Here is a 13,045-nt window from a genome sequence, read left to right as displayed (position 1 = left end):
GGTCACCTGTTGCTGATAGGCGCTTTACCGATTCCTTTTAAATTACTTTTCCTTGGGAGTGATTTTGTGAGTGGATTTTTTAATAATAAATTTCTTCTAAGAAAGTTTTTTTTATAGCAAGTTTAATAAACATTTAACAGCGTTATTGATAATGTTTAAATTTTATTTTTTTAGGATTCCTTATCTCCAAAGGATAAAAAACGGAACCCTTATAGGATGACTTTGTTGTCCGTCCTTCTGTCTGTCAAGACAGATATCAAGCTAGAATTTATTAGTATAGTTAATTAGTATCCATTTAATATTCTAACTAAAAAAAATCTTAATTATAATAGCTTTTGCAAATAGTAGAGTTTTCTAATAGAATAATATTATCTAATCAAAATGTGAGAGAAACTTAGAATCAGTTCATATACTTCACCGTTGGTTTTCACTGTCGTGACTTTCATACAAGAAGGTATTGCTATCCCTCTAGTTCTCTTTGGAAAGAAAAGGAAAAAAAAAATTTAGCACATGTGTCTTAGCAGTGGAATCTCACGTTAAGCGTACAATATAGAAACAATAAAGTTTGCTGATATATTCGTGTGTGTTCATAATTGATATTCAAAATGAAGTAACAGATTTATCGTCGGTTTCTGAGACTGAAATACCTGTTTAAAACATGTTGTTATCTCTATTTTGGCAAGGATGATGATATGTTTTATACAAAGAGGTTTCAGAAACTCAAGTTTAGAAAGTGAAAGCGTGGGATGTTCGCAAATGAAATTCAGGCATTTCAATATTTGAATAATTCATTAAATTAAATGAAAACATTGACGTATATGTTAAAGGGACGTTAACATACTCGCGTTGAATTGGGGATATGTTGTTTACTACATAAGAATAACCTTCAAAGCTTTAAATTTTATCGTATATATTTTTGGTACATTAACTAATTTTGTTATCAAACTGATAAAAGATGCTGTCGTAGAGTTATCATATAAGTCATTTCATCTTTAGGCGTATCCATCTCATTAATCTTAATAATATTATAAATGCGAATGTTTAGATGGATGGATGGATAGATCGGATGTTTGTTTGAAGGTATCTCCAGAACGGCTAAACGGATCTCGATGAAATTTGGCATACATATAGAGCATAGTCCGGAAGAACTCATTGTGTTTGTTTTTAATTCCGCGCATAAGGAGTCGCGGGCGACAGCTAGTTGCTGAATGATTCGTTTAAAGCCATAGGGTGTTTGCAGTTGCACCTTTAACATGTTATGTTCGTTATTAAAAAAACTTAAATTATAGATAAGGTTATTAAAGTTGTTTATATGTTATTTCATTCTGGAATATAGATTTTATAAATTTCATTTCATTTAGTATCATTTTAAATAGTGAGAGGGTCGTCAAATGTTTTTAAATTTTTGTTTTAAAAGACGTCTGGACACAGTTAAAGACACTATCACAGGCAGTATGTCTTACTAATATTATAAATGCGAATGTTTGGATGGATTTTGATGAAATAAAGCATTCACGTAGAACATAGTCTGGAAGAACACATAGGCTAATTGATGGTTTTTAAATTCCGCGCGGACGGACTCACGAGTGACAGCTAGTTATTACTAAATGTTTTTGAAGAACCTTCGCTTCAGCCGTTTGAGCACGTAGAAATAACGATATTAAATTTGATAAAGGTAATATCTAAACTTGTGTCAATTAATTCCCCGATGTGCCGCACAAATTACTAAACTCTGTTACACGTATTAATTAGCAACTAGATTAAATCTCGAATCAAAACCCTGTTCCATTGTAAATGTTTAATTTGAAACGCCAAGAACAAATGTTGCGGTCTGTGATACATAAAGTCAATTCGAAACGATAATTTGATTGTTAATAAATAAATAAATATGAGATTATTATCCGATAAACAGATTATAACATAAATATGATTTAAATTGTCGTTATTACTAATGTAAGTCGAATAAACGAGATTCTTACTGGACTAGTATTGAATACTACATTGGATGGATGGATGGATTTTTTTCAGAAGGTATCTCCAGAACGGCTAAACGTATTTCGGTAAATGGCATAAATATAGAATATCTATGCCTATAATAGGCTAATCATATTTTTTTAAATTCCTTTTGGACGAATTCACAAGCGAAAGCTAGTTCTGTATAAAGCTTGTATTTGTAGGTAAGGCATGTTTTTTTTTATAACAGAAGGGGGCAAACGTGCAGCGGGAACACCGAGGTGTTCAACGACGCCCATGGACATCTACAACACCAGAGGAACTGCAGATACGTTGCCGGCCTTAGAGATGGTGATAAGCTCGCTTCTTGAAGTACCCTAAGCCTTAGCGGTTTGAATGAATTGTAGATAAGATAAAATAAATAGCCTAAACAAAAACTTAACTGTCCACAAAAAGCCATCGCTCTGTTATACAAATTACGAATTCATGATGTTCATTTATTTTGACAAATGAAACGTCACGTAATTACAACCGCTTTCCTTTTATCCAAAGGTTAAATAATTTAACAACGTATTTTAATTAGGTCCATAAATTTCTCTTGATGCTGTAATAATAATAAAAAAGAGGAAATCATAAAAAAAGTATTAAAACATGTTTCTAACACAATATCATTTTATGCCCAAATAAATTATGAGTGTAATAATAATAAAATTCTAATAATATTGTAAATTCGAATGTTTCGATGGATCTTTGGATGTTTGTTAGAAGGTATCCACAAACACAACACACAACGGCTGCATGGATCCAGCTGAAATTTAGCATAGATGAAGAACATAGTCTAGAAGAATACTACATAGGGTACTAATTACGTTTTTTTTAATTCTGCATGGACAGAGTCGCGGACGTCGGTTAGTTAATGAATTTGGGTTTCGGTAGCGATGGATTCGAGAGGAATGACATGATCAACACAGAACAAACGATTGAAATGACGAATTATACATTAATTTTGAAAACATAAATCTCTTATACTGACTCTACATAGAGTTGAGTTGATAATAAAACAGAATTGACAAATGGATATAACTGAAGAACATTCTAGTATATAGCTATGTACTGTTAGGAAGAAAATCGGACACTGAGCCGGTGTATCGGCGCAACATTAACCCTATTAAAATATCAACGCTTACGTCCCCTCACTAATCAATTTAACACTTGACTTGTATTAACACACATGTATTTAAAATGATTATTATTTTAAATAAAGACGCTCGTTCAGTGAACAAACTAACATTGTGAACTCTGTATTGTTGTCACACAATTAAACTGGTGCAAAACTCCGTGCCGGAACAACGGCGTCGCTTTTAACTCTTTCCGAAGCTGGAAAGTGAGTGAACGGAATATGAGCGCGTCCGACCGGACGCATTTGTACAAATACCTATAACTTTAAGTTTAAATAAAGTTAATACTTTTGTATTTCATTAATTATTTTATTCGCAAAACTTAATTTACAACTCATGTTCAATATGAGTTGAAGTTTGTAAATAGTTCAAAGTATACGATATTTAAACGACATCTAAACTTAAGTAAAAATCACTATATTTTATCAGAATAAAACAGTATATGTATTATACATAAAAGTATCTTACATATGTATTTCGGAACATATTAAAAATATAATTCTTGTATTTGAACATCTGAAAAGTTTTCTCGTCAAAAAAACAAACAACGTGTCGACTTTCCCGAATATTATAAGTAATTTTTGAATAAGAAATCATGTGTATACAGCGAAATAAGCAAAGTTGTATCGCGGATAAATCGAATGTGGCATATCTTCGTGTTCGGTAATGTGCGATGTTCGGTGAAATGTTAAACGTATGCAAATGGCGCGAACATGTCATAAAAATGTCCTCGAGATGTATAAATATTTATAGATATAATATATGACCTATTTAAAGAACAAATATCAAGATGATAGTCTCTAAGTATATTGTAGTAAAATGCCTTGCTAATATTTGAAAGCATTTTGAAGTATATTATTTATAATTATAGGTAATTCAACTTTTTTTACATTAAATGGCAGACGACCAAGAGATGACCTGAATTCGCTGCAACGGCGAAGCCAATGCTGCCCATAGACATTCGCAATTGTAGATGCATTGACTATTTTTAATTGAGACGCAGTGGAAAAATATATTCCTTTGCGTAAAATATGACTAATTTAAATTCCCAAATCAAAGTCCTTTTCGGGGCCATTTTCGTGTCTAACTTTTGTGCTCTGGATTAGGAATCTATAGTCTATATATCTATGTTATAATTTAGTTAACGATCGCAAGGAATTACATTATGCGCTGTACATTGTGGTGAGTGGCAGGTAATTAGATGAGGACGCGGGCGCCGTCGGGCGCAGCAAATAGATTTGCGCTACAAAACCTGCGTCAATTAGTAACATGGAGACACTGTCCCATAAATATATTCTCAACATTATTGTGTTATTTTTATACAATGTATTAGTATTTAGATGGATAGATGGATGTTTGTTAGAAGATATCTCCAGAACGGTTGCATGGATCTCGTTGAAATTTGGCATGGATACATAGTTAGGAAGAACACATAGGCTACTAATATATTGTTTTCCATACGCATACAGTCACAGACGACTGCTAGTTGGATAAAAGTACATAAGCAGAGGCCTGTGACATTCATCGCACAATTTCATTCTGCAAGCAAGGATCTTCCTAAGCATGAATAAAAAAAAAATCAAGTTATATAGGGTATGTAAAGTTCATTTTAACAAATTTATCCGAAGCTCATCTCTCTTCAGATGATTAATTACTCAACAAATGCTTCGTACAAACGTTTGGATGGTAATTAACTTCATTGTCGTGCTGTGAATACCCTGTCGTATGAAGTTACAAAAGGTTAAGCGCCGCGCCGCTAACAAGCGATCGAGTTATCGTGAGTTTCCACTGAAATATAAACAAGTTGTCATCCCTTTTACGCTATTTAAAAAAAACAGAGATAGCATTATGTTTGTGTACAGTTAACTCGTCAGTGGAAGTGTCAAGTTTACAATGAATTCGACGAAAATGTAATTGAAGAGCCTGGCATTGTTTTGTGTCGTATGACTTTATTTTACTATAAAAAAAAAATCAAGTAACGAATCATGAAGAAATTAAATTAAAATTATGATTTAATGAATGAATAAATACCTGTTATTTTCCGCTTCATTCTAATTTGTAATTTTTCACTTATCTTTTTTCTAAATAAATAGGTGAAAAATATTTTGTGGCCAGTACGATGTCGTTGGCTGTATTCAAACTCCTTCGCTACCAAAGAGGTCCAATACTTTAAACTTGACTAAACAAAAATAACGAAGATATTTAATAAATAACCGTACGTATATATTTAAGTAGGTTTTTGGCAATAAGTCCGTAAGCGCTATTTCTTACTAAATTCAGACCCAATTACTCAACTTGATATGTATAACAAAACCTCTTCGTTCTTAATATCATTATCATTTTGGCCACACGTTGCGAAAACACATTAGACGTGATAAGAACCCTAGTAATACAACACGGAACGGTTTTTTTTTATTTTTTGCGTTAGCTATAAGACAAATTAATTATAACTTTCACCTATTACGCGTGAATGATCCTCCATAATTTATCGCAATGTTACAGCAGGATTTTTTTCGATACGCTCTGAAAAAACGGAATCGATTTTCAATTCTTATTAATATTTTTTTTTCTTGGCTATTTTTTTCAACAATTATTTATATAAAAAGATGTATACTTTTCAATGTCGCTGCTCCATCTCTATTGAAATAGATGCATATTATGTTATTTTTCTTTGAATATATTCATTTATAGATTTCATATGTGCATAAAATTGTCTTTTTTCATGAATAGCAAATAACACTACATTATTTCAAAGGGTTAATAAAAGAAAAATAATAGTTCAAGTTATATTTTCTTGATAAATGTCTCTAATAAATATTATTACGACATTTTTTTTCACATGTATAAAGAAAAGAAATGACGTCACATAGATGAGGAACGTGTACAAGCCAGTATGATAAAGAACATACGAGATTGCGTGTTAGTGGGAGACAGTTTGACGTGACCTCTATTCTCAGATTGTGTTGTACGAGGAGCGAGGATATTGTAATTATGTACGTCTCTTTCAATGCAGCCCACGAACAAGCTAATATTACAAGCTTACTAGAACTCTAGTTTATGTTTATAGATTACTTACGCTGTTTAGATATGTGTATTCATGATTACGTCTAAGATAAATCTATATATATAAAAATCAATTGCTGTTCGTTAGTCTCGCTAAAACTCGAGAACGGCTGAACAGATTTATCTTATTTTGGTCTTTAATTGTTCGTGGAGGTCTAGGGATGGTTTAATAGGTGAGAAAATTTTATTAATTGACGGGAACTATTTTTTTTTTCATTCCACGCGTACGGCGTCGCGGGCGAGAGCTAGTACCATAATAATATCATAATCATTCGCACGGGGGCTTTTTATCGCATTTAAAAAGCTTCGGATAGAACAAATGCTTATTTATCGCGTAGTGGTCCACTTTGAGCGCTGGCCAACAAGAATTATTTTAAAGAGTTCTTCGTTGGAAACCTCCAATGTCGAATTTTATAATAACATTGCATTAAAAAGCGCTTGTGCTAATGAGCGAAGTACATATTGTTCCTGTCATGTATGTCTTGCGCTAAGATTATTTTGATGGTCATAAGTCTTCATATAGCTTTATAGATCTTACCTTTACTCAACTTATATAAAAACGTGTCCGACGACGTGTCAGTGAGCGATGGGCCTCGTCCGCGAAATAATACCAGACCCACTCATTCTGATGAAAGGCCCCCGACGGGCTCCAAACTAGTCTGTGCCGCCACCGGACGAACATACGTGAGTGTTCTGCCGTTTTTATATAACTTTATTATAATGTCTCACGAAAGCTTGAAAAATTACCTTTACTCCTTATTTTCATGTTCACACAATATCTATAATTGCCTAAAATTCCAAAAAAGTATTAAATGTCAATATTTATTTCCATTTTTATAAGGTTAATGCAACCATTAAGGGTTTTTCTTTTCATTAATAAAAAGAACTAAAGCAGTAAATCTTTTTTAAATTAAATATTTGCACATTGTAAAGCGCTGATTTAAGCGCACTTAAACAGTTAAGTGATTCGTAACCTTTTCTCTTATCTACATTTTATCTTAGAGATAAGCTTAAAAGTATGTAAATGACTCGGTTTGAAAGCTCCTTAAACATTTCCAAAGCTTTACTTCAAGTGGACGCTTTCCAATTTAAATAATAAGGTATAATTATTAAAAAGAATCATAAAGTTACAGTCATCGATTTATTTTATAATACCCATCATATGACCTTCAACTTGAATTTATGTGGAAAGCTTTTTATATAACATTCAAAGCTATATTTAAAAATGAAAAGTTCTGTTGTAATTTCATTATACTTTCCTTCGTTGCGGGAATGTAAAACGAATTAACATTTATTTAAAGTATTTTTTTATAATTTATTCAAATTTCAAAATTATACTGAGTGAAAATTAAAATTAGAACACAGCATCCGCTAAATTATATTCCTATTTTAAAATGTCAAAAAAGAAAAATAAACAAAAAATACATTTAAATATACATCCGGTACGGGACGACCGGATCTCACAAAACTCATGAATAATTATTTACACATCCGTTTTCTTAGAGGTCGTGGTATTTTCTCGCACAAGTCGGACCTCTGTTGTTAATGTTCATTACTTATGGATGATAAGTCGCACTAATTATTTATTTATTATATCGCTACTACGTACAGCAGAGTTAGACAATTGGCATTCTCTCCAAAGCGATTCCATAACGAACTTCAAAAGTGTTTAGAACTGACCATAGCTTTCGATAAGTCGCGTGATTGTCGCGCGTCAGTTCGCTTCGAAGCGAATGCACGTTTTCTAGCCCTAGTACAGGCGGAAGCTGTCGATCGAATACCAAGGACAGCGTACACATTGTAATATTTCGCAGTTGAAAAGCACCGAGTCATCATATACATACGACACTGTTCACGTCCGTGTACTTCCACGGCCTTCCGTGGAAATACATCCCGTGACATGTCGTATTTATGAAACAATGGGCATGAGTTCGTAGTCACTAAATGACCCTTAGGCCTTCGTAGTAAAAAAAAAAAATTTTTTTATGTATAAACAATATTCAAGTATTAAAAGCATTAAATAATGTTGCATTGTGAAGATAATTTCCTCTGAGAATAAAAGTTGGAATCTGATCCGACGTACCAGCGACGTCTTGCAACGTTCAACTTAACCGGATTACCAGTTCATTCTAAAAGTGGTTTTTACACTGTCGAAAAACATTTTGAAAAGTATGAATGAGGACATATTGGCTTGATTCTTCGTGCCTCGTTTGTTTCTAGTCTTTTTTTTTATTTTTCATAGCTCCTTTCAACAGTTTTTCTTTTTTATAAATAGAGTTATATGGTCATCGAAAGACCACATAGGTTACATTTTGTCTCTAAATTATGTGAGTTACTTTTTCACAGGAACGTATGACTTGCAAATATTAAAATCGTTATAACTTCATTTATTTATGAAGCTTTACCTAACAAGATCAATAGCAGTAGCGTGAAGTGAAGGTTTTGCTTTCAACGGCTTCGAAAACTTTCCCTCAGTTTAATCCAAGACGCAAAATTAACTCCGAAGCGGTTCAAAGCACTTTAACTTTCGTTAAGATGAATAAGCATCATGATATTGGTGAGATTCAAGTTTTAGCTTCCAATTTAGTCTGTTTTACGTTGATTATTTTGTAAGCCTCGTTATTGTTTAAACCGCTGCTGTGGCTACTTTTATTTCCATGAAGAACGTTTGTTTCTTAAGTGCCTAAGACTACGGTAAATATGGGATATGAAATCATAATTGACACATTGATTGAGGATCGCCGAGCTGAAAATACATACTTCTACATTTCGTCTGATGAATAACGTTCAGAACTTTCTCTGTTTATAAAACAACACATCTCAAAGGATGTTTTCTTTTATTCTAATTTAGCAAGGATTTCGTCTCATCATTATTCTACTGTCAAGTAAAATAGATTTCGCATCGTATCGGAGACAATATACTTTTCTTTGGTTTGTATATTTGTAAGGAAACACAAGGCACAATCAGTAATACTTTTCTTTGAAATAATTTCTTCCTCTTCTTTTCTTTTATGTTTTACGAATATGTTTTTGTTAATCTTGGTATGCTTTATTGTAAAACAAGATATTTTAATTTTTTTTTATTTGATAATGTTGAAAAAATAAACAAAATTCACATAGAGACTAAGAGTTAATTAAATAATTGATAAATAAAAAATCTTTTTTGTTAACTCTTTTTTAATTAACTTGGAAACTAATTTCCAAATAATGTTATTTTATCATTATTCACAAAACAGTTTATTATATTGTGTGAGACAAAAGACTGCATCGGATATAATCCAGTTTGCTTTTGTTTTCGAGCTGCACTCGTTTTCAATGCGACGAAAACAACTCGCAAAATATTTGCTACATTTTACTGTTCGAAAGTTTTCAAAATATATTTTTATATAACTCCATCATACTTTGAAGATTTAAAAAATATTCTATAATTCTTTTTATTAAAATAAAATTTAAAATCAATCGAACCTCACCATTTATACTTACTTTATATTAAGTTTTCCCATTCTCTTTGAATTAAGAATAAGAAAACAAAAGAGCGATACTACTATTTAAATGGGTTATAAAATAATACGTAGAAATATAACAATATTATTTTAATAAAGAATTCATAACACATTCCGGGGCAGTAAATTACAAACATTCCGCCAAACCAAACCGCATTCCGCGACCGTGGTTACTAGGGCTGGATTTAGCATAATTTGTCCACTGGATTGTGAACTCCGCCACAATCTGTGACCGCAAGAATGAATTGCGTATAAATTATAAGTTTAATGTATTATCCATAGAGCGTCGGTGGCTCAGGGGTTTAAACACTTGACTTGTAATCTGCAGTTCCTGGGTTCGAATACCGCTATGTGCCACTATGTTTTTCTATTTTCGATTTACATATGTACATTTATCCGACGTTCTTACAGTGAAGGAAAACATCATGATGTAACCTGCACATATCTCTGAAGAAAATTCAAAGATATGTGTGAAGTCAACCAACCCGCACTGGGCCAGCGTGGTTGACTATGGCCTAGTCACCCTAACTTACGGTAGGCTCCGAGCCCCTCGGTGGGGGACATGTAGTGAGCTGATGATGAAGATTATCCATTAAAGTATGATTTAGGTTTCGGATGAAAAAGTTTTTTTTTATTAATAACAATAAATGAAATAATTTTCCTAAGAAAAACACATGTTTTTTTGTTATTTTATATGTTTATAAAATTTTTTAATAGTCTGGATTTGTTTGACGCTTTTATTCATGTTTGAAAAGTACGATGAATACAAGATCAAAAAATATGACTCTAATCATAGGGTTTCTAAGACCAAAATCCCCGTTTTTCATCATATTCATCATCACATCATATTGTTACATCTGTTTTTAAACATAATAACAGGGATAGAAATTTGTTTTATACAGATAGTCTGGTATAAGAAAACCACAGTAAATTTGTTTGTATATTTGGATTTTGTCAAATCGTTTACCTATATCCTCAATTCTCTATGTATCACATTTGATTTTGTCCCGTGTTATGCAAAATTGTTTAATAAAACGTACGTAGTACGCAACAACATATACCTATAAGGTTCCGTACCAACTTTATGGGTAGCCGAAGCTCGGCAGACTGTGAGACAGGTACAGTAATTGTGTTATGTCCAACAGAGCGAGCTTTTAGAGATATAGCATCGGATAGCTTGAACTCTGTTTACTTACGGAAATTTTGATGAGAAACAAAGCACCATGGCAGTAATATCGAACTTGCCAACTATCTAGTACCACGACTATTACTAATTACGGTAAACACCGTAAAGTTTACAATTTCCAATATTGTCTCTCCGCTTTATCCCAAAATTTACCGTTGGTTTCTGAGACTAAAATCTATTTATAAAACATATCGTCATCCCTGTCATTATCATTGACAAACCTGAGATAACAATATGTTTTAAAAGGAGATTTCTGTATAAGAAACCTACGGATCGATTATACTGTGCCTATGTATACAGCACAGCGTGGAGGTAGCTGGTCCACGCATCCATAAAGGCATATCAAGACGAGCACAACCTTCAGTAATGAAGTATGCGAAGAAGAAGATGTATACTGCAATAACAGAGGTGTTTGCCTGTTTGCAATTTTGAAATGATAATGTTATCTTAAATATGTCCTCGATTTTGACATTTATTTTGTTTCGTAACAGTGTGCTCTCGATTGTTATTCGTCTTCGACTTTAGAATATTAACCCTTAAAATTTTCTTAACAAAGGAACGAGAAACATAAACAAGTTTGTTCTTAAAACAAAAGCATAAAACAAGTTACGAAACAAGTTAATAATAATACAAGGTCCCTAAGAAAACAATGAATAAATCAAAAATTAACATCTGAATAACGGCTAAATATACATTCAATTGTTTTGTAAAATAACAAACGATTAAGGTTTATTTGTAAACAAAAAGTTTTTATGTTAAGTTGTTTATAATTTATTTATAGCAGTTATTGTATTATATTATATTTAAAACTTTCTTTTTATTATGTTTATAATTTAATAAATGTTTACATTGACTGTCGGATAAAGAATCAATATTTATCAATTTTATCTCTTTCTAATATAAATGAGAATGTTTAGATGGATGGATGTATGGATGATTCTTTGAAGATATTTCCAGAACGACTGATTGGAACGTTCCTAATCTCAAAGAAATTTGACAATACTTTTTTTTAATTCAACGCGGTCGGAGTCGCGGACGACAGCTAGAAAATTATTTTTTTTTATAGGAGAAGGGGGCAAACGAGCAACGAATCGCCTAATATTATTTGATCCGACGCCCATGGACATCCGCAACGCCAGAGGAACCGCAGATGCGTTGCCGGCCTTTAAGGAAGGTGTACGCTCTTTTATTGAAGGCCCCTAAGTCGTAACTGTTTGGAAATACCGCTGAGGACAGGGTGTTCCACAACGAGGCTGTGCGAGGTAAAAAGTTACGCGAAAATCTCGTCGTTGTGGAATGCCAGCCATCGGGTTATATTATAACTATAAATAATAAATTAATTGAAATTCAGCAACAATTTGTTTCTTAACCTGAAGTTTCAGGTTAATGAAGTAATTGAGGGCTCATTACTCTCAGTGGCCTCTTTACAAGGCAGTTCTCAAAATGTACGAAAAGATAACGTTCCCCGGGGCGCTGTCAACTTCTAAACTTTTTTGGGGTTGCGACTTTTGTCTCTTATACGATGACCTCGAAAAATAAACAGTTTAACAAATCAGCTTTATGCCTTTAAATGTCAAGATACCAAAAACAAAAGAAGGTTTTTTTTTATTTCTAAACAGACGATTTATTACATTCTTATTTTTTACAGACAGCAAAAAGATACGCTGTTACTTTGTTCGTTACAATATTTTATGATGTTAACTATTTTGCCTAGTGTAGAATATGTGACGAGACAATGTGTGTGAAATACAATACTCTTGTTAGAAAATCTTCACGAAGAATTTCCACTGTTAAAATATACTGTTCAGTTTTGTGTTTCGTCAGTGGGAACCCAAGGTTAAGCTAGCAATTGATTATATCGTTTCTAAAACGTTTATTTACATTAATAGGGAGATGAGAGCAAATTACTTTAAGTACTAGGCGAGCAATTTCGTCAGACTAGATAAATATGCCTCAATTTACGTTACCGCTACAAGTCCTAGGATAATGTCCAATTTATTAAGGGCAATATCATTAGTGAGGTTTTTTATGGTCAGATAAAAACTTAACGATAGCTTCTCATGCGAGCAAATGTTAAACTATTAAATGTAATATAACAAATTATATTATTTATTTTAAATGCAATAAGAATTTAGTCTTACTAATATTATAAATGCGAATTT

The sequence above is a fragment of the Papilio xuthus genome, unplaced genomic scaffold, assembly GCF_000836235.2.
Source record: "Papilio xuthus unplaced genomic scaffold, Pxut_1.1 DF824888.1, whole genome shotgun sequence".
Taxonomy (NCBI): Eukaryota; Metazoa; Arthropoda; class Insecta; order Lepidoptera; family Papilionidae; genus Papilio; species Papilio xuthus.
This window is presented reverse-complemented; position numbering follows the sequence as displayed.